This window comes from Carassius gibelio, chromosome A17 (assembly GCF_023724105.1).
Source record: "Carassius gibelio isolate Cgi1373 ecotype wild population from Czech Republic chromosome A17, carGib1.2-hapl.c, whole genome shotgun sequence".
Lineage (NCBI taxonomy): Eukaryota > Metazoa > Chordata > Actinopteri > Cypriniformes > Cyprinidae > Carassius > Carassius gibelio.
In genome coordinates this window covers 21,964,031-21,985,738 of record NC_068387.1, presented here as the reverse complement: position 1 = coordinate 21,985,738, position 21,708 = coordinate 21,964,031, and the positions used below count along the sequence as shown (strand labels likewise).

At 36.3% G+C, this 21,708-nt stretch overlaps 3 long non-coding RNA genes across 3 annotated transcripts; 1 reads left to right on the top strand and 2 right to left on the bottom strand.

Annotated features, from left to right (window-relative positions):
* Window positions 1-6,233: 6,233 nt before the first annotated feature.
* LOC128031514 (uncharacterized) lies at window positions 6,234-10,012 on the bottom strand. Its single transcript, XR_008188106.1, has 4 exons — window positions 9,888-10,012; window positions 9,222-9,239; window positions 8,687-8,781; window positions 6,234-8,079 (listed from the first exon to the last, which is right to left on the bottom strand). It is a non-coding gene; the product is annotated as an uncharacterized LOC128031514 (long non-coding RNA).
* A 3,297-nt stretch (window positions 10,013-13,309) lies between these two features.
* Window positions 13,310-16,149, top strand: LOC127933516 (uncharacterized). The gene is made up of 5 exons (XR_008147529.1): window positions 13,310-13,783; window positions 14,624-14,739; window positions 14,881-14,965; window positions 15,476-15,603; window positions 15,705-16,149. It is a non-coding gene; the product is annotated as an uncharacterized LOC127933516 (long non-coding RNA).
* Window positions 16,150-18,133: 1,984 nt separating this feature from the next.
* Window positions 18,134-20,839, bottom strand: LOC128031531 (uncharacterized). Its single transcript, XR_008188114.1, has 3 exons — window positions 20,587-20,839; window positions 19,765-19,864; window positions 18,134-18,773 (listed from the first exon to the last, which is right to left on the bottom strand). It is a non-coding gene; the product is annotated as an uncharacterized LOC128031531 (long non-coding RNA).
* Between the last annotated feature and the right edge of the window lie 869 nt (window positions 20,840-21,708).

The following is a 21,708-nucleotide window of genomic DNA, read 5'->3' as shown; positions in this document are numbered from 1 at the left end:
GGTCAGACGTTGTAATTTGGTTGAAAATGAAAATCGGGTTGACGACAGAACCCAGCGTCATATTGACGTCGATCTCCAACGTTGGTCAGACGTTGAATTTTGGATGAATATGAAAATCTGGTTGACGTCAGAACCCAACGTCAGGCTGACGTCGATCTCCAACGTTGGTCAGACGTTGAATTTTGGATGGAAATGAAAATCTGGTTGACGTCAGAACCCAACGTCAGGATGACGTCGATCTCCAACGTTGGTCAGACGTTGAATTTTGGATGAAAATGAAAATCTGGTTGACGTCAGAACCCAACGTCAGACTGACGTCGATTTCTAACGTTGGTCAGACGTTGAATTTTGGATGAAAATGAAAATCTGGTTGACGTCAGAACCCAACGTCAGGCTGACGTCGATTTCTAACGTTGGTTAGACGTTGCATTTTGGATGAAAATGAAAATCTGGTTGACGTCAGAACCCAACGTCAGGCTGACGTCGATTTCTAACGTTGGTTAGACGTTGCATTTTGGATGAAAATGAAAATCTGGTTGACGTCAGAACCCAACGTCAGGCTGACGTCGATCTCCAACGTTGGTCAGACGTTGAATTTTGGATGAAAATGAAAATCTGGTTGACGTCAGAACCCAACGTCAGGCTGACGTCGATCTCCAACGTTGGTCAGACGTTGCATTTTGAATGAAAATGAAAATCTGGTTGACGTCAGAACCCAACGTCAAGCTGACGCCGATTTCTAACGTTGGTTAGACGTTGCATTTTGGATGAAAATTAAAATCTGGTTGACGTCAGAACCCAATGTCAGGCTGACGTCGATCTCTAACGTTGGTCAGACGTTGCATATTGGATGAAAATGAAAATCTGGTTTAGGTCAGAACCCAACGTCAGGCTGACGTCGATCTCCAACGTTGGTCAGACGTTGAATTTTGGATGAAAATGAAAATCTGGTTTAGGTCAGAACCCAACGTCAGGCTGACGTCGATCTCTAACGTTGGTCAGACGTTGCATATTGGATGAAAATGAAAATCTGGTTGACGTCCGAACCCAACGTCAGACTGACGTCAGTCTGCTACGTTGGTCAGACGTTGCATTTCGGATGAAAATCTGGTTGACGTCCGAACCCAACGTCAGACTGACGTCAGTCTGCTACGTTGGTCAGACGTTGCATTTCGGATGAAAATCTGGTTGACGTCAGAACCCAACATCAGACTGACGTCAATCTCCAACGTTAGTCAGATATTGCATTTTAGATCAAAATGAAAATCTGGTTGACGTCTGAACCCAACGTCAGACTGACGTCAGTCTGCTACGTTGGTCAGACGTTGCATTTCGGATGAAAATCTGGTTGACGTCAGAACCCAACGTCAGACAGACGTCAATCTCCAACGTTAGTCAGATATTGCATTTTGGATCAAAATGAAAATCTGGTTGACGTCTGAACCCAACGTCAGACTGACGTCAGTCTGCTACGTTGGTCAGACGTTGCATTTTGGATGAAAATGAAAATCTTTTTGACGTCAGAATCTAACGTCAGACTGTCTGAAAATGGAATACACAAATGTTTTGTGGTTTTATCAGAAAAATGACTAAGAGATGAACTGGATTATAACAAATATGATTTATTTATTCACATGTTGTATCATTTACATTTAACATGGAACAGAACATTTACAAAATAATTACATTTTAACATCAACATTATTGGAACTGAATAGTTTTGAAAACATTAACATACATTTTATTAACATCTTTCTTTTTTTCCTGCCACCTCCACCCACCCTGTCTGGTGCACAGTAACGTCGCAAGGGCTGTGCAAAGTGTGCAACTTCACTAGGCCTCACACCTCTAGAGGGCCTCGCCTGCATTTTATGTCATTTATATCTCATTTTTATTACTATTTTTTCCACCCATCTTGTCCTTTGGTAGACTAAAATAGTCATAGCGGATAGACAGTACAAGACTCTAAGTATAAGAATGAGTAAAGCTGTTTGTTGATAGGACGACAAAAAGTTATAAAGTTTAACTTTTAAATGGTCTAGAGCCCTGCATTTCACCCTGACTTTTTTTACACTCCAGGCCGGGTTTCGGGCCAATTTCCACAACATAGTTCAGATGCGGGCTGTCCTTAGGCCTGTTTAAGGCTTCTCCTTATTTTTATATTTAAGACATCCATCAATTAGTGATGAAAAAATTGCCGCACTGAGGGAAACAACACGAGACCGTGCTAACATGACTGTCAATAGCGGCTTAACAGTGTTAAGTGTCCCGCAGCATCACAGTGTTCTGCTTTTAAATGCACGCAATAGGCTTAAGCTTGACATAAAGCATCTTCAAAAAATTATTACCATAAATGAGTCATGGGGTAAATAGGAATGAGATTGAATTATTTACTAATAAATAGTTTTCTGAGTTGGTGTAGCAAGGATGATGTTGCTAATCCTGACTCGCCAACTCTTAATTTTACAAGCCTTAAGAGAAAAGTTCATCTTTATGGATTATCTTTATAATGAATGAGTTTTTGTTTCTGATGTGTTGTATTTTGTTAAGTAGTCTTTTAAAGTTTTCTATAGATATATTTGTCACGTCCGTGAGTCATGTATTCACTGAGCTTTGGTTCATTTTTGTTAAGTGCTCCTGTTCAAGACGAGACGGTAGAAAGCGCATCATGACTATTTTCTTTTTTTTTTATAAAAGCACAACGATTTGTTGATAATGTGATTGCACACAAATAAAAGTAGACAATTTACAGTTACGAATGATGTATTACTCTTACCTTTATGAGCAAAAATTACTGCATATCCACTGAAAAAAATGCAAGTGATTGCACTGGCCAGCACGCTTTTGCTTGCACTCTCCGCACAAACTACTGGATATAGCGCACATTTATCTAGGTTTAATTTTTAAAAATACTTGAACTGTTTTATATATCTATAGATTTTATTTTAGGCAAGTCGTGATGATTTAAGAAGGCTAAACTGATCCATAGGTTCACTGTCTGGCACTGGCCGCTTGGCCATTAAAAAAAAAATCTAGGTCTAGGGATAGGGCTTAAATTTGAGGTCCGTGCAAGGCTCTAGGCTGGTCTGCCTCAGTGGTCGAGATGGCCAATCATATCAAAGAATGTGGGTCTTACTGTCACAACATAACTAGAGTTTGTGGAAAAATGTAAGCAGTAGCCTACGGTATTAGAGAACTGTTTTATGATTGAAATGTTCAGCGACCAAACATAATAGACTATCTAGAGATGCAAACTACTCAACCTTTTATGAAATTTCGCCCTTTTGAATTGAAAAAATGCGATAGGTTAATGATTCATGTAAAACATAAAATAAATGTGACAATAGACATTTGCGTTTTCGACTATTAAACATACGAATAAGAGTGAGAGTGCACATTTTAAAAGAAAATATTATTTTCAAATAGTGCAAATTGATTTTAGATGTAAAATTCAGCTGCAAAAACCTAGTACCGTTTAATTTCACTTTAATAGCAATAAACAGTTTCTTTTCTTTCCCAATAAAGTGAAATACTGAACATAAACATAGGAAGATGAGAAAATATTGGATCGCTCTTTCCATCTGAACTCTTCATATATAACTGTCTACAAGCCTAGAACTAATTTAAGCATTCTTATTAACTTATTATAATTATGATTGTAGATCCTTATGAGCTAGTGTGTGGCCATGATTTGTGCGCAAGCATGTCAGTGAGCAATGCATCACAATCGAACAGATGCATGTTAAAGTTGAGTTTGTTGCGGTTCTGGCTTTGCTACCGTTCGGACGTTCTAGCCTACTGTTCTGCACTTCGCTTATTATTTCTGTACTTTTCTCAGATTTTTCTACGATTTTTTACTTCAGCAGATCAGCACAGTGCTCAAACAAAATATTTTTGGCACAAACGCTAAAACTAAAAACTTTTTTTGACTGGAATAATACTACAAAAGAAGACTTTGCCTCCCACTGCCAGCAGCTTACATTCTGGAGATGGGAAAACAACTGCCTACATTCAAATGGAAGAGAGAGAAAATGCCTCCTGTTGGATCTACTTGTTGCATGAACTGCTGCAAACTTCTACAAAGAATTGTGATTCTTGAAACAAAGTTACTTGCTGGACTTCCAAAACAGGCGAAACACTCAGCAGACTGTCGTCATGGACCCTCTCAGCATACAGCCGGTGAGTCCCATGAATCTTCTGAATCTCAACAGTTTGTACCAAGTGTAGAGGAACAAGCCGAAACGGATCATCACACTAATCGATGGCACAAACAGGGTGCAAGACCCAGAGGAACACAAGACATCAGATTGTCATGAGTTTCTCGTATTGCTGCCGTAGCTTTCTCTACCCCAGATTCAACTATGACAAGGCTTGTAAATACCAGTATTCTACCTCCCACTATACATCTTGAAAACAGATTTGAAGAATTAATGAATGCGGGTGAGGAATCCCCAAATGTGATTAGCAGCTAACACCGTTACTAACAGACAGTGACATTCAGCTCAGAGCGTAGCCGAGCCTAGGACACTGATAGTGGGTGACTCTATTATCAGAAACATCCGTAGCAGGACTACAATAACATGCTGCCTTCCTCAAGCAACGGTCTCTTATGTGAACAAGGAACTTCAGAAAATGAAGCACAAGACTACAAATCTAATTATCAATCCATGTGGGGAAGAATGATACTCTCAAAAAGCAGTCAAACATCCTTAAGAAGGACTTCAGTGAACTCTTTCAAACACTTTGAAGACTCCAAGTTCAGTCGTTCATCAGTGGACCACTCCCAACTGATAACACCATGCAGCCACAAAAAGCACTGCTGATGGACACCATCCCGGAAGAGACCTGCCCTCAGAGCTCCTCACAGACAGACTGTGATGTATCAAAACAGATACAAGACTCAGTACTCAAGGATGACTTTCTTGAAGACAGCCGGGGAAGCCAAGACAACATATCACAGCCACAAGAAACACCAGAGACACAACCCATCTCACCAGACACATTATTCCTCTCTCCAGCATCTCCACTTCTGTGCTTTTCACTGAAAATGGTAGAATTGGTGTATGCTTGGACTAAACTCTCTCACTCATTCGCTGCAAGCCCGCAAATGTCAACAAGAATGATATGTGATATGTGATATGTGTCGGGTCCCTGCTATTATAACCGCAACATTCACAAATGTTTAAAGAACAAGTGGGAACCCAGTGTGCCTGTAGCTTTCTCAATTTCACTTTTATCATGTGACAGAAAGTTTAAGGCCATCTTAAGCCGAAGGGCAAACTCATCTAATATGCATCAAACTAAAACTGATGTAATGACATAAAGCACTGCCATCAAGTTAGCATCTTTAAACATTCGCTCACTAAATCAGTCCTCAATGAAGCAGTCCTTCCTAACTTCACTTCCATGAGTGTTTGCAGGACTGTTAGGAGAGGTGGAGGTGGAGCTGCTTTTTTAAAGATGTCTATCAATGCAAACAAGTGTCATTTGGTCATGACTTGTCTTTTGAATATTTAGGGATTGTGCTAAAAGGTGCTCAACACATTCTTTTTATTATTATTTACAGGCCTCCAAAATACTCTTCAGCATTTGTTGAGGTAACAGAAATGTTATCAATGATTTCCTCAGAGTTTGACTGTTTTGCTAATGCAGGGGATTTTAATTTTCACATAGACAATGCAGAAAACAAAACTACAAAAGAAATGATAACAGTTCTAAATACCTTTGACTTGATTCAGCATGTGCATGGACCCACACAAAGGTGGACACACTCTAGATGTAATCATCAGTAGGGCTCTAAACATTTCATTCATTGTTATTAAGGACGTAGTACTATCTGATCACTTCTGTATTTTCTTTGATATATTGATCTCTGCTACCACTTACTCTAGAACTGTCTCTGTCAGAAGGATATGCTTTCAAATGTAGCCGCACTTAATAACCAGAGACGTAGTTCGCTGACAAGTGGTGCATTATTGCGTTCAAAATCGCAGAAGAATCTCATGCGGTTATGAACGTGATATTGCGTAGCTTGTCAGCGAACTACGGCTCTGTCTATTAAGTGCGGCTCCATTTGAAAGCAGGTTATTGACATCAACCGCTAATCACCGCTAATCACAGAACCAGCTTTACTGACGAGACATGCATGACAATTGCATGCAATTAATAGTGCAGCCCTAACGAGAACACTAGTGTACTATTTACGGAGGCCATATCTTTAACACCAACCGACTCTGTTGATATTCTCCTTGATTCCTTCAACTCAAAAGTTAAGAATGTTATTAATGATATTGCTCCAATAATAGTCAGTAAGAAAACAAACAACATTTTGGAAGACATAGTGCAGCAACTAAAATCATCAACTTGCTATATTGACACACTTTCCACATCTTTTTTCAAAAGTGTGCTTAACTGTTTAGAAGTAAATCTCTTTCTGGGACTTTTCCAAACTCCCTGAAAACTGCAGTTGTTAAGCCCCTCCTGAAAAAGAGCAATCTTGATAACACCATTTTGAGCAATTATAGACCAATATCTAATCTTACTTTTATAGGCAAAATTATAGAAAAGGTAGTTTTTAATCAGCTGAATAAATACTTAAACATCTGGTTTCAGACCGCATCACAGCACAGAGACAGCACTCATTAAGATAATAAATGATATTAACTTAAATTGTGACTCTGGCAATATATCAGTGCTGGTATTGCTAGATCTCAGTGCTGCGTTTGACACTGTCGATCATAACATACTACTAGAGAGACTGGAAAACTGGGTCGGGCTTTCTGGGATGGTACTCAAATGGTTCAGGTCATACTTAAAAAGGAGCGATCATTATGTGAGTCTAGGAGAGCATAAGTCTAAGTAGACATCCATGATATGTGGAGACCCACAAGGTTCAATTCTTGCACCGCTCTTGTTTAGCCTGTATATGCTTCCTCTAAGTAAAATAATGAGAAAGAACCTAATTGCCTATTACAGCTATGCTGATGATACCCAGATTTACCTAGCCTTATCTCCAAATGAATACAGCCCCACTGACTCCCTCTGCCAATGCATTGATGAAATTAATAGCTGGATGTGCCAGAACTTTCTTCAGTTAAACAAGGAAAAAACTGAAGTCATTGCATTTGGAAACAAAGATGAAGTTTTTAAGGTGAATGCATACTTTGACTCTAGGGGTCTAACAACTAAAAATCAAGACAGGAAACGTGGTGTGATTCTGGAGACAGACCTTAGTTTCAGTAGTCATGTCAAAGCAGTAACTAAATCAGCATACTATCATTTAAAAAACATTGCAAGAATTAGATGTTTTGTTTCCAGCCAAGACTTGGAGAAACTTGTTCATGATTTATCACCAGCAGGGTGGACTATTGTAATAGGCTCCACACCGGCCTTCCCAAAAAGACCATTAGACAGCTGCAGCTCATCCAGAACACTGCTGCCAGGATTCTGACTAGAACATCTGAGCATATCACACCAGTCCTCATTAACTTCCAGTTACATTTAAGATTGATTTTAAAGTACTTCTACTTGTCTAGAAGTCACTCAAAGACCTAGGACCAAAATACATTGCTTCCAGAATCAGCCTCCAGAAGAGATCAGATGTGCTAAAACACTAGTCACATTTAAATCTAGACTCAAAACTCATCTGTTTAGCTGTGCATTTATTGAATGAGCACTGTGCGATGTCCGACCTGATTGCACTGTATTTTATGTATTAACTGTAAGATCATTTTCTATTTCTAACTGTTTTAAATTCAAGTCAATTTTTTAATAATTTCCAAAGTTTTAAAATTGCTTGTTTTAGTTTTGTTCTTCATGATTATTTTACTTAATTTTATGTAAAGCACTTTGAATTACCATTTTGTTCGAAATTTGCTATATAAATAAACTTGCCTTGCCTTGCTACAGCAACCTCCCCCACCACACACACACACGCAAAATTGTAGAGGGCCTCGCACATCAACTTTGCACAGGGCCTCTCACCCTCCTTGCGACGGCTCTGCTGGGGCATATTTTAAACAAAAGGCAGTGGCTGCTGCAGTATTTGCCCCGTCTCTTTTGATGTTTTCTGGACACTCTCTGTAAGAAATATTTGAATAAGAAAATGTGTAAGTATAGGATATGATGCACTATAGTAATCACTGAATGTAATCATTAACCACTTTTTTATGCCTTCCACAGAATACATTTAGACCACTTACACTATTGATTTGGTTTCTTAGAAAAAAATAAAAATCTACCCTAGCTTTAAGAGCCATGAATGTAAATTACATGATATAAGTCATCAAAATATATTTCAGCTTGTGATGCAATTGACAAACACTAAGCAGACAATCTAGCAAAAGAAAACCATGACAACAAAGACACATTGCAGTATTTTTTTGCAGAGTGTCTTAAGGTAAATTAACATTTAATGTCTAATACATTAAATGCAAAAACAATTGTTAGAGAATGCAAAAACAATTGTTAGAGTTCTGAACAATAAAGATAGGCTGGCAACAGGAATGACCTGCCAATCAATAAGAAGTGTATATATGGAAGTTTGTGTGATTTCTGTGTGACAGATGAGTACCTACAATACGAGGTTACTGGTTTTCACTAAACCAACTAAAACAGAAACTAAACAACGCTGAATGTCACAATGATATTATGCTAATATTTGTATTATATGTTAATTTTGTTTTACCTGTGACAACAGTGTACAGATTGATCTTGGTGAAAGCAAGCTTCCCCTTCCCCCACTTCATACTGAAACAGGCCATGACCTCATTTTTCATCAACCTGTGGATACAAGAGTAATGCCCAAATAATTAATTATACATGACACATTATGAGGCAGGTGTTATAGTTTCTGTTACGTGTTCATCATATCTAGTATAATGCAGATATCATACAGGTCCTCCAGTTGGTACTAGATTAAAAGTCATAGGCTCACCCAAACTGGCAGGTTTTTATCTTATTGCAAAACAACTGATATTGTGCAATTTCAAAATTTAAAACCAACACTATTTCAACAACTTGGCCTGTAAATATTAATTTCATTCATTTTCTCCTTGCTAGCAACTGTAAAGTGCAAAATTATAGGATAACAGAAAGCACACAAGAAAACCAGAAGAATCAGATTAACTACCTTCAATCTATTAATATTTTAATCTAATTAATGTAATATATTAAAGCAGATTGTTCTAGCGGCTCTTTTATAAATGAACAAAAAAACATACCTTACAACAATATGGCTTCTTCAGAACATGGCAAAGAGATAAATGCAAAACAAAGCAAAAACAAAACAAAAGTTATAATCTCATATAGTATAGCCCCTAAATTCACACTATATTAAATACTATACCTTAGTGATAAACTTGAACCCCAAATATAAAACTAGAGCTTGTAGAAGAAAAGGCTGTTTTTGCTTAAAATAAATAAAAAAGGAGCCTCTTTACATCGTGTGTAGAAATCTGACAGCTAAAGGAGATCCAAAATTTATTAAACACAGCAGAATATTAAGTTACTATAAACACCTGTATAACTAATTCGCATGACACAATTGAAGAAAAAAAAGCAATGAATCGAACAAATTTCATGATGAAAAGCTTAACGTTAAATTATTCGAAACAATAATAATAATAATATAATAATTAAAAACATATGTCTCAACTTTATTTGAACTGTTTTTCAGCGCTAACAGTTAGATGGCTTTAATGACTCAGGCGTTTTTATTTCAGGGATATAACAGTTAACGTTACCATTTTTTAATTAATTATCTCTACCCATCGGTCTTGCAGCTAAAACACTTCGATGTATTTGATACGTATTACAAGTAATATCATTATATAGGGGGGCATAAACACTTTTACGTTATACATGATCTAATATCCAGATATACTCACCACAGTTTGAGCTGTAAGTGCACCGCAGGCCGCCTGATAAACTGATGCCTGCCGATCCAAAAAAGACCGCCAAGTAGTCGCAAAATGGCGCAATAGCGCGATGTCACCGTGTTGCATTATGTTTGGGCGTGGGATTATGGGGGGGGGTGGCAAAAAAAAAAAAAAAATACAAATAATAATCATAATAATAATAAAAATCCAAATAAAATAAACAATAATATACTTTAAATTAACTTGTATTATTCTGTAGTGCTTATTCACAAAATCCATACACAGAAAAAGTTGAAGCATATTCATCATTGATGGATGAGATCAACATTTAAATATGAAATTTGTAATTTTAAATTTTTAACTAGAATGTACTTTAAATATGAAAAATGCAAGTAAGAAGCAGCAATCAATCTGATCAATTATTTTATATATTTAAAAAAAACATATATAAGAACAGACTAAATTATAGCAAAGGAATTAGACATTTATATTGCATAATTATAAGACTGTACAATAAACAGTAATGCTTGCATTGTCTGCATGCACTCACTTTACTTTCCAACACAAAGATCAACAAGTTTATGTTTTGATAAACAATGTTTCCAGCCCAGAATTAAGTAAGCAATACTGTTTTGATCCTCCTAAATATGTCTTAACATGTTTGAGAGTGTTTGAATTGCATTATATTGCAAACAAGATTGTGTCACGGGCCAGCAAAGAAAGAACAGGGTCTGGGTCCAAATGCAGGGAAGATTAACTTTAACCCTCTGGAGTCTAAGAACAAAAAAGCCAACACGGCAAAAACAAAACCAAGATGCAAAAAAACACGAGAACCAGTAACACTTACAAGACGTTGAGGTGACAAGGTGGGCGGGGTCAGAAAAGAGACAGGACAAAAGCACATGGCACCAAACAAACACAACACTCACAGAAGACTGTGACAGAAAGACATAAGACTGTGACAGAAAGACAGAAAACTGTGACAGATTGGATATCAATTTATATAAACTGTTATGGTTCATGAATGGTCATGGGTCAAATTAAAGTCATAACACTTTATTTTCATAGTCCCTTTTGAATATTCTATTGACAATATAAGTATTGCACTTACATGTCAACTAACTCTCATTATAGTACTAATAGACTGTCTGCTTAATGTCTAATTCTGATGCTCTCCCAGAATATGTTTGACTGACTACAAGTAACTTTGCAAGAACATCAACTTATTCTAACACTCTAATGAAAGCAGGTACAGTCGTGGCCCAAAATATTGGCACCCTTTGTAAAAGTGACCAAAGAAGGTTGTGAAAATTCATTGTTAATCCTTTTGATATTTTATTTAAAAAAATATTCACAAAAATGTATCCTTTCATTGGATAATAAGAAATGAAAAGTTTTTTCTCAAATGCTCATTGGACACAATTATTGGCCCCCCTAGAAATTTTTATGAGTAAAATATCTCTGAAGTATATTCCCATTCAAATTCACAATTTTGAGCACTCAAGCTTGATTATAAACATGAAATTATCCAGCTATGGCTATGGCTACCTGTTTCACAGAAATATAAAGAGGAGGGAAAACAAAGCCCAAATTCCCTTAATCATTCATCACAATGAGAAAAACCAAAGAATGTATTTCTGATGTGATAATTGAGATAATTGAGCTTAACAAATTGGTGAAGTGGCTTTAAGAAAAGAGCTAGAGCAGTGAAAATTCCCATTTCCACCATCAGGGCAATAATTAAGAATCTCCAATCAACATAAAATGTTACAAAACTGCTTGGAAGAGGACTTGTCTATATCGTCCTAATGTGTGGTGAGAAGGAGAGTTTGAGTAGCTAAAGACTCGCCAAAGGTCACAGCTGGAGAACTGCAGCAAATAGCGGAGTCTCTGGTTCAGAAAACCTTTTAAAAAAAGTCAAACAGAACCTACATCAACACATGTTGTTTGGGAGGGTTACAAGAAAAATTATCCTAGCTCATTCAAAAACAAACTAAAGCATATTCAGTTATCAGCCAAGACTGGAACTTTAAATGTGAATGGCTTCTATGATCAGATGAAACCAAAAAAATGAGATTTTTTTAGCAGCAAACACTCAAGATGGGTTAGGTGAACACAGAGAGAAAAAAGTAACCCATGTGCACAATGAAATATACTGCTGTATTTGTTTTTTTTCTGGGCCTATATTTCTGCTGGAGGCCCTAGACATCTTGTTTAGAAACATGGCATCATGGATTCTATCAAATACCAACAGATAAAAAATCAGTAAGTTACTGTTAGAAATCTTATAATGGTCCATGTTTTGATCTTTCAACCATACAATAATCCAAACACAAACCTCGAAAACAACACAGAAATGGGTCACTGAGCTCAAAACCAAGCTTCTGCTATAGCTATTCCAGTCCTCTGACCTGAACCTTACAGAACATGAGAGGAGTGAACTGAAGAAGCACCAACATGGAGCTGGGAATCTAAAGGGTCTGGAGTGATTCTGGATGAAAGAATGGTCTCTGATCTCTTGTCAGGTGTTCTCTAACCTCATCAGGCATTATAGAAAAAAAAAAATAGACCTGTTAATCTGGCAAATGGAGGTTTCAAAAAGTACTGAATAAAAGGGTGCCATTAATTGTGGCCAATGTGTATTAGAAAAAAAAAAAACATTTATTTCATAATGATATTTCCCCCTGTTTTAAATTCTTATTATCCAATGAAAGGATACATTTTTGTGAATTTTTTATATAAAAGTGCAAAACGATTAAAGCAGATGAATTTTCACACCCTTCTTTGATCATATTTACCAAGGGTGCTGATATTTTTGGCCACGACTGTAGGTGCAACAACGCAACCCATTCTCACTCCAAAGGCGTCAAAAACCGAAGCATGGTCAAGCGCCCCTAGCGTCACTTTTATGACGCCAAATGTGCCTCTCGGCGTCGTATATCGAAGCACTACGACCTTCATTGCTTTCAGTGGGAAACTTTTGGCGTCAGAATTCGACACGACGAGGACATGAGATGTTTATCGCTATGAAATCACGTTCAAGAAGTCTCATTCAGCACACATCGCGATACTTGCTATCAGTTCCACAGTTTGGGTGAGTAGTCCTAAATACGCTCTTTTAATGCCTTTTATAAATGTATTCTGTCTTATTTATTAATCAGATTAGTGCCATATGTTTAATGGCTGTATTATATCGGTCATCCGCGGCTGTCTTTGAGTTTCATTGCGTTTAAATAAATGAACACAGCTGCTAATTAGTGTGATTAAACTATATTTGCCACGTGACGTGCCATAGACCTTCAATCCGTTTTATATTATTATTAATTTCAGGATCAATGATGTAAGTTGTATTTGTAGTAAAATCATGGTAATCACGACTCTTACAATAGTAATAGATGAAATGTAAAGTTAAAACACAGTAAACGGGACATTAGTAACTGTAACTGTAGTTTTACTATGGTATATTAATAATCAATACAACAATACAATAATCACCAAACCAGCTGTTTGTATCACTGTAATGTTAGTGTTTTTATGTGCTTTTATATGACAGATATCACAGTAATCATATGTTCTGTACCATGCTTTTAATACCTTTTAATGTAAATCCCCCCCCCAAAAAAAAAAATCAAATTAAAAATAAATAATAAAACATGCATTTTTCCATTTTGCAGTTCATTCATATCAGTTTATATTTTAATATATATTTATTATATCTAAATATTTTGCTCACAGATCATTATTAACATTCTGTATATAATTCAATTTTATTTTCTCTCCCCTTTTTTTATTTTTTTGTATATTTTTAGCTGAAAAGACGTAAAGGATGCCCAGTGGTGTTTCTGGAGAGCTATTCCTTCAGAAATGGAGAAGACAGAAAGCTGCGGAGGCAGATATTTGCAGCAGTAAGTCTGTGATAGTTTGTCCCTTTTATCAAACATTCCTGCTGTTATAAATTGTACAGCATTTGTTGTTTCTTAAACTGTTGCACTGTCCAAATACCCACACTTGCCATCTTTGCACTTGACCACTTGATTACTTATTTGACGTCTTTCCTGTATTTGGCCTAGTGTTCAAGTGAGCATGATGACCACAAGTGTGTGTCGAACTTTTCATGACCTGATGACTGTGTTTCCCAATCCTGGTCCTGGAGAACCCCAGCACTGCACGGTTTTGGTGTCTCTCTTATCTGACAAACACACTTTTGAGGTCTTGGAGTCTTCACTGATGAGCTGATGAGTTGAATCAGGTGTGTTTGATCAGGGAGACATCTCAAATGTGCAGTGTTGGGCTTCTCCAGGACCAGGATTGGGAGCCACTGCCTTATGGGACAGGTTTAGTGTGTGTTAAGGACGCTGTGCTTTGGCATTATTAAGACCGGGCAAAGTCTCGTTCACACACTGTCACGTACACACACTCTCAAGTGGCCAAGACTGCAAGTGTGGGTATCTGGACAGGGTCAAAGTCTTAAAAATGATCCCTAAACACGGTCGCACATCACAGTCTTAATAATCCAGTTTAACACTTGTATGATATTGTACAAGCCCCAGGACGGTCTCATCTGACACTATCAAAAGAATTCATATGACTATAGCTTGCTATTAATTACTTGCTTTCTTGCTTTACTTGCTTAATTATACAGCATCTTTACAGAGGTGTAATGTACAAGTTGCACGTAATTAATAATATTTCCTTCCTTCTGTCTTACAGGATTTTTTTGAGATAATGCTGTTCTTCTTTTTCAGGTCTGAAATATCAAGCTCAACAGCTCACTCAAGAGCCAACCCTCACAAACCTTCCTAAAAACTAAAAGAGCTATTACTGAGTCTCAGCGAATCTTGCCATGATCAGCTCTTCCCAGGTACATTTGTTTAGAATATTTTTTAATCAACATTTACTCCTCAAATGCTCTGGTCTGAATCTTACTTTAAATTAACTTAATTATGTTTAATGAGCAATATTAATTGCACACAGAGTAAGTAGAGATTATCTTGTTTCACAGAAGAGAAGGAAGACCAAGGAAATGATTTGCTCAGGATGAGAAATGAAGATGGCCATCTTGTGCTCAAACAAACAGAAGTCCTCTGGTATGTGTGTGTTGAAGCAATGCTGTGTTATACAACATTTTATGATGATCTCTCACAGAACTGGTCATGCCAGCCTTGATTTCTTTTTATACTATTACAATTACAGCATGTTAGCAAAGTGTGACTGGACATTTTTAATATGTTTTTAAAAACACACCACCTGTTTTAAGAGTAGACAAGTCTCATGAAATTGGTTTAGTTGATATAAACACCAATTGACATTATTTAATTGTTTTCTAAATGTTATGTTATAAATTGTGAATTGATAGTTGATTGGTTTGAAGCCAGGCCTTGCACTGCACAGACTAAAACACGTTTGTGAGAGAAGTCAGGAACTTTAGAGAAAGATTCTAGAGGAAGAAAACACATTTACTGCAACAATAGATGAATTCTAGAGTCTCTGAGAACTACACATGCTAATGGAGTCTCATGAGCAAGACCTTTGCCTCTGTAACTTTTTCTTAATTCTTGCAGAATGACATTTTTATTGCAGTATTGTAATTTGTACAGATGATCTCATCAGCCAAATGAGGGGTTTTGACCAAGTGATGCTCTTGAAAGGAGTGAAAGAAGAGGATGTGGTAAATTGTCTTCAGAGAAAAAGCTTCTCAAAAGGTCTTAAAGCAGCTTGAAGAATGGTAAGTGTACAGTACTACAAGGGTAAAATCACACAGAACATAAGATGAGCTCTCTGTCCATTAAACAACTTCATCTGGATTGCTTGTTTCACTTTGACCAGGTCTGGGATGTTAGGACTGAGAGATCCTCTGGCTGAGAACAAGCTACACCACATCAGTGCTGGACATCAACCACAAACTGTTTCCAGACACGAGAGAAGAAGAACACGATGGGGAGATGAAACCAGTTTAGATGTGATGATGGGAATCATTATTTTCTGGAACAGTATCACATGTCTTATATGTATCACATGATCTGTATCACAGTTGACTGGATGGGACTGTGTGACTTTTAAGGACATTTCATCACTCATCTGTGTGAACTGATTAATATATGAGGTTAATGTATTTTTGATGATAATTATTTTCATTGAATCTTATTTGTCTTGATGCTACTTTATCATCTTTATAGTCTATGCTTCAATAAAATGAAAATGCTGAATATTGTGTTCTGAAGATTCTTGGTAAATACATAATTTTACTAGGTAGGCTCATATGTGTTTATTTTAGACTTGGAAAAACGACATATTAATTATTGGGATTATTTTTTATTTAAGACATAAACATTTTTGATCGGATTAATAACATCTGGGACATCAGTACACCAGAAAGTAATTTTTTTATATTTTAGTAACAAATATGCAAATTTTTTGTGAAATAAAGGGAGTTACAAGATTAATTATTCTGCATTACAAGATGGTGCCATGGGCTTTATTGTTACAAACACTTAAGGGATAACTGAGAATGTAGCAGGAATGATCAACGTGGATCTTGTACTGCATTAAAACCAAGAGCATGCACATTACTGATGTCCAGTACCTGAGGAGCAAGATACAGTGAGGGTGAGGAGGACATTTTTACACTGATTTTTGCTAATTAGTTATATATATATATATATATATATATATATATTAATATTCTTAGCACTGCATGAATTTGTCCTTGCGTAATAGTGAAGTATCACAATGTGTATACATTGTCCTTGATTACTGCTTTACAGTGGGGAATAGATAAAGGCAAGTTGTTGCAGGTTCATCCATTATATTTCTTGCCATTTACTTAAAAAATCAAAGAAATAATCTATTATTTTTATTATTAAATCATTTCTTTCTAATTTTGCCATGTTTCATCAGATGGCCTCACCATGTCCTGTCAAAAGCTTTACTGCTCATGACATAAGAATAAGAAAAGGTTAGTCTATGAAAACTGTCAGATATAAATGTGACTCAGCTCAGTTTGTTGTCCATTATGAGGAGAATACATACATGTAGGTTTTACTGCCCTTCTACCCCCAGGGGCCCAGTAGCACCCCCCGGAAGAGCCCAAAACTGTACATTTCAAATGGCTGTAAATCAGAGTCCAATTAACATATCAAAGAGAAAATGGGCAGGATTATTACTTTTGCTATGCTGATAAAATAATGTTCAGCTCAGTTTTCAGAAATAAATGGAAAGCTGGCATAAAGGCATTTTAAATATTGCTCACTGTAAAATACCACATTTCAGCCTGCCTCTCAAATATATCATGGAGGTTTGCACAATGAACATATTTAGATGTCCAGTTTTCCTTAAAATAAATAATTTATTTCGTTTCGTTAATAAAAAGTTTTAAACTACATTACCCACAAGCCTCCGTCGTTCTATCTATGGAAAGGCAACACTAGGGGGCTGTTTTTTGTAGTTCATTGAAGTTATGCTTAGGGTTAGGATTAGGATCTCGCTAAAGATGTCATTTTTCTCAAGATAGTAACACTTCATTGTTGACTTAATATATTACTAATGTGATGATAGCAGCGAAACATACTTTTCAACATGATGCGCTGTTTAATATGGGTTAAAAGATAGTCCAACCACAGACTGTCCTGAAAATTCATAGCCAATGACATCAAAGCTGAGCAGCGGTGTCACACTTCCTCATCCATTTATGACCGATGTCTTTCGTTTTTCGGCTGAAGGGATAGATTCGGTTAACAATAGATTAAGCTTGCTACTTATTAGATTATGTTTTATTAACGTCTTCACCTTCCTCCGTTGTTCAACTTGAAAAAAATTGGGCAATATTGATGTGCACATGCCCAATATGTCTTAAATATAAGACACATTTTTAAGATTTTTATTTATTTTTTGACCAAAGACAAATATATTTACTAATCAAATGATGTGCTTCTAAAATTTACATTGTATATTACATTGTGTTTTAAAGTTAAAATTGTTCACATTTGTGTTTCTGTGATTTACCATTCTCTACCATTTGAACTCTAGGAATAAAAACAGAAATTATAAATGAATGAATGAATGAATGAACAAATAAATACATAAAGCATAATGGACATGCATATTTTTGTAAGGATCTTCCATTATTTATTGATATGTCAAACTCATTTAAAGACAACATGCCCAAATTACTACACTGCATCCTCTGTCACCAAGCTCGTTTTTGCCACCATAAAGAATAAAAAGGCAGTTATGTTGTAAACATTAACTATTTTCAGTATGCAAATGAAAATGCTTTTATTAAAATACAAAACAGTAAATACAGTATGTCTTTCAGAGAACACTGGAAAAAGATAAATTATTTTAAAAATTAAATTGACCAAAATGTTATACAACACAATGTAAATGTTTCAAACTCACAAAAAACACCATGAAGACATAAATGTCAAGTGTGCAATATCATCTATAAAACTCTATCAGCACAGCATCAAATAAACACTGATTGTCTGAACAATGAAAGACAGAGAAAGTGTTCAGGAAAACAAACACCTGCTAGCTTTGACATAACATCATGATTTCACTTCATGACTGGAGCTAGGGGATGACTGTGTATGAATATCTCCTTTACTAAAACTCTTAATTAAAGTCTAAAAAGTTTGCTGTATGAAGCTTGAAAAAGAGAACAAAATGCTTTATCAATACGAAAAATACTATGTTTAACTATTGTTTTCATCACTGGTTCTGTAATGTATTCATTATGAGCTTATAATTAAAACAAAGTTACATCTTCTGCAAAAATCAAACCACTGCAAAGTCTAATCACTGATCCAGGGACCATTTCTGTGTGTGCGGGGTATAAAGAGTTAACGAGGTGAGTCCTTGTGCATGATGGAGAACTAGCATTATCTGCAAAAAATCCTGTAAGACAGAAGGAAGGAAATATTATTAATTACGTGCAACTTGTACATTACACCTCTGTAAAGATGCTGTATAATTAAATGTTAAATGCATCCATTATTGAAAGCAAGTAATTAATAGCAAGCTATAGTCATATGAATTCTTTTGATAGTGTCAGATGAGACCGTCCTGGGGCTTGTACAATATCATACAAGTGTTAAACTGGATTATTAAGTCTGTGATGTGCGACCGTGTTTAGGGATCATTTTTAAGACTTTGACCCTGTCCAGATACCCACACTTGCAGTCTTGGCCACTTGAGAGTGTGTGTATGTGACAGTGTGTGAACGAGACTTTGCCCGGTCTTAATAATGCCAAAGCACAGCGTCCTTAACACACACTAAACCTCTCCAATACTGCTCCGGAGCGCTATACAAAGCTTAGTGTATCCCATCATGCATCATGTTTTGGAATAAATCGTCAGACTTTTTGCCGAGATCTCACAAGAGGTCACGGAAAGCTGTCCAATATACAGTATGTGAAATATTGATAATTAGATATTAAAAATCTCTGTAAACACATAAGTGTCCCATAAGGCAGTGGCTCCCAATCCTGGTCCTGGAGAAGCCCAACACTGCACATTTGAGATGTCTCCCTGATCAAACACACCTGATTCAACTCATCAGCTCATCAGTGAAGACTCCAAGACCTCAAAAGTGTGTTTGTCAGATAAGAGAGACACCAAAACCGTGCAGTGCTGGGGTTCTCCAGGACCAGGATTGGGAAACACAGTCATCAGGTCATGAAAAGTTCGACACACACTTGTGGTCATCATGCTCACTTGAACACTAGGCCAAATACAGGAAAGACGTCAAATAAGTAATCAAGTGGTCAAGTGCAAAGATGGCAAGTGTGGGTATTTGGACAGTGCAACAGTTTAAGAAACAACAAATGCTGTACAATTTATAACAGCAGGAATGTTTGATAAAAGGGACAAACTATCACAGACTTACTGCTGCAAATATCTGCCTCCGCAGCTTTCTGTCTTCTCCATTTCTGAAGGAATAGCTCTCCAGAAACACCACTGGGCTGACTGCCTTTACGTCTTTTCAGCTAAAAATATACAAAAAAATAAAAAAAAGGGAGAGAAAATAAAATTGAATTATATACAGAATGTTAATAATGATCTGTGAGCAAAATATTTAGATATAATAAATATATATAAATATATATTTAAATATAAACTGATATGAATGAACTGCAAAATGGAAAAATGCATGTTTTATTATTTATTTTTAATTTGATTTTTTTTTTTTTTTGGATTTACATTAAAAGGTATTAAAAGCATGGTACAGAACATATGATTACTGTGATATCTGTCATATAAAAGCACATAAAAACACTAACATTACAGTGATACAAACAGCTGGTTTGGTGATTATTGTATTGTTGTATTGATTATTAATATACCATAGTAAAACTACAGTTACAGTTACTAATGTCCTGTTTACTGTGTTTTAACTTCACATTTCATTTATTACTATTGTAAGAGTCGTGATTACCATGATTTTACTACAAATACAACTTACATCATTGATCCTGAAATTAATAATAATATAAAACGGATTGAAGGTCTATGGCACGTCACGTGGCAAATATAGTTTAATCACACTAATTAGCAGCTGTGTTCATTTATTTAAACGCAATGAAACTCAAAGACAGCCGCGGATGACCGATATAATACAGCGATTAAACATATGGCACTAATCTGATTAATAAATAAGACAGAATACATTTATAAAAGGCATTAAAAGAGCGTATTTAGGACTACTCACCCAAACTGTGGAACTGATAGCAAGTATCGCGATGTGTGCTGAATGAGACTTCTTGAACGTGATTTCATAGCGATAAACATCTCATGTCCTCGTCGTGTCGAATTCTGACGCCAAAAGTTTCCCACTGAAAGCAATGAAGGTCGTAGTGCTTCGATATTCGACGCCGAGAGGCACATTTGGCGTCATAAAAGTGACGCTAGGGGCGCTTGACCATGCTTCGGTTTTTGACGCCTTTGGAGTGAGAATGGGTTGAACGCAACAACATAAATTTCAAAAGGAACCATAACAATAAAGTGAAACCACTATATTAAATAACAATTAAAAAAAATAAAATAAATTGATGTTATAATTTGACGTTGTTTGGATGTTACCATTATGACGCCTTGAAAACACTGGATTATGGTTGCCATACCTGATGACTAAATATCAGTATTTGATGTCAATCTGACGTTGGTTTAAGAGGTTGACTCGACGTTGGATTTTGATTTGCTAATGCCACAACCTAAAACTAACTACAGATAAACATCAAATGATGTTTTAATTTGAAGTTGTGTGGACGTTGCCATTATGACGTCTAGAAAACGTTGGATTATGGTTGCCATACCTGACGACTTAATATCAGTATTTGATGTCAATGTGACGTTGGCCTGAGACGTTGGCTCGACGTTGGGTTTAGGTTAGTTAATTTCACAACCTAAAAACAAACTAAAGATCAAAGTCAAATGGCGTTATAATTTGACGTTGTTTCGACATTAACATTATGACGTCTTGAAGACGTTGGATTTTGGTTGCCATACCTGACGACTAAACATCAGTTTTTGATGTCAATGTGACATTGGCTTGAGATGTTGGCTCGACGGTGGATTTTGGTTAGTTAATGTCACAACCTAAAACTAACTACAGATCAACGTCAAATTATGTTTTAATTTTACGTTGTTTGGACGTTGCCATTATGACGTCTAGAAAATGTTGGATTTTGGTTGCCATACCTGACGACTTAATATCAGTATTTGATGTCAGTGTGACGTTGGCTTGAGACGTTGGCTCGACGTTGGATTTTAGTTAGTTAATGCCACAACCTAAAACTAACTACAGATCAACGTCAAATGATGTTTTAATTTG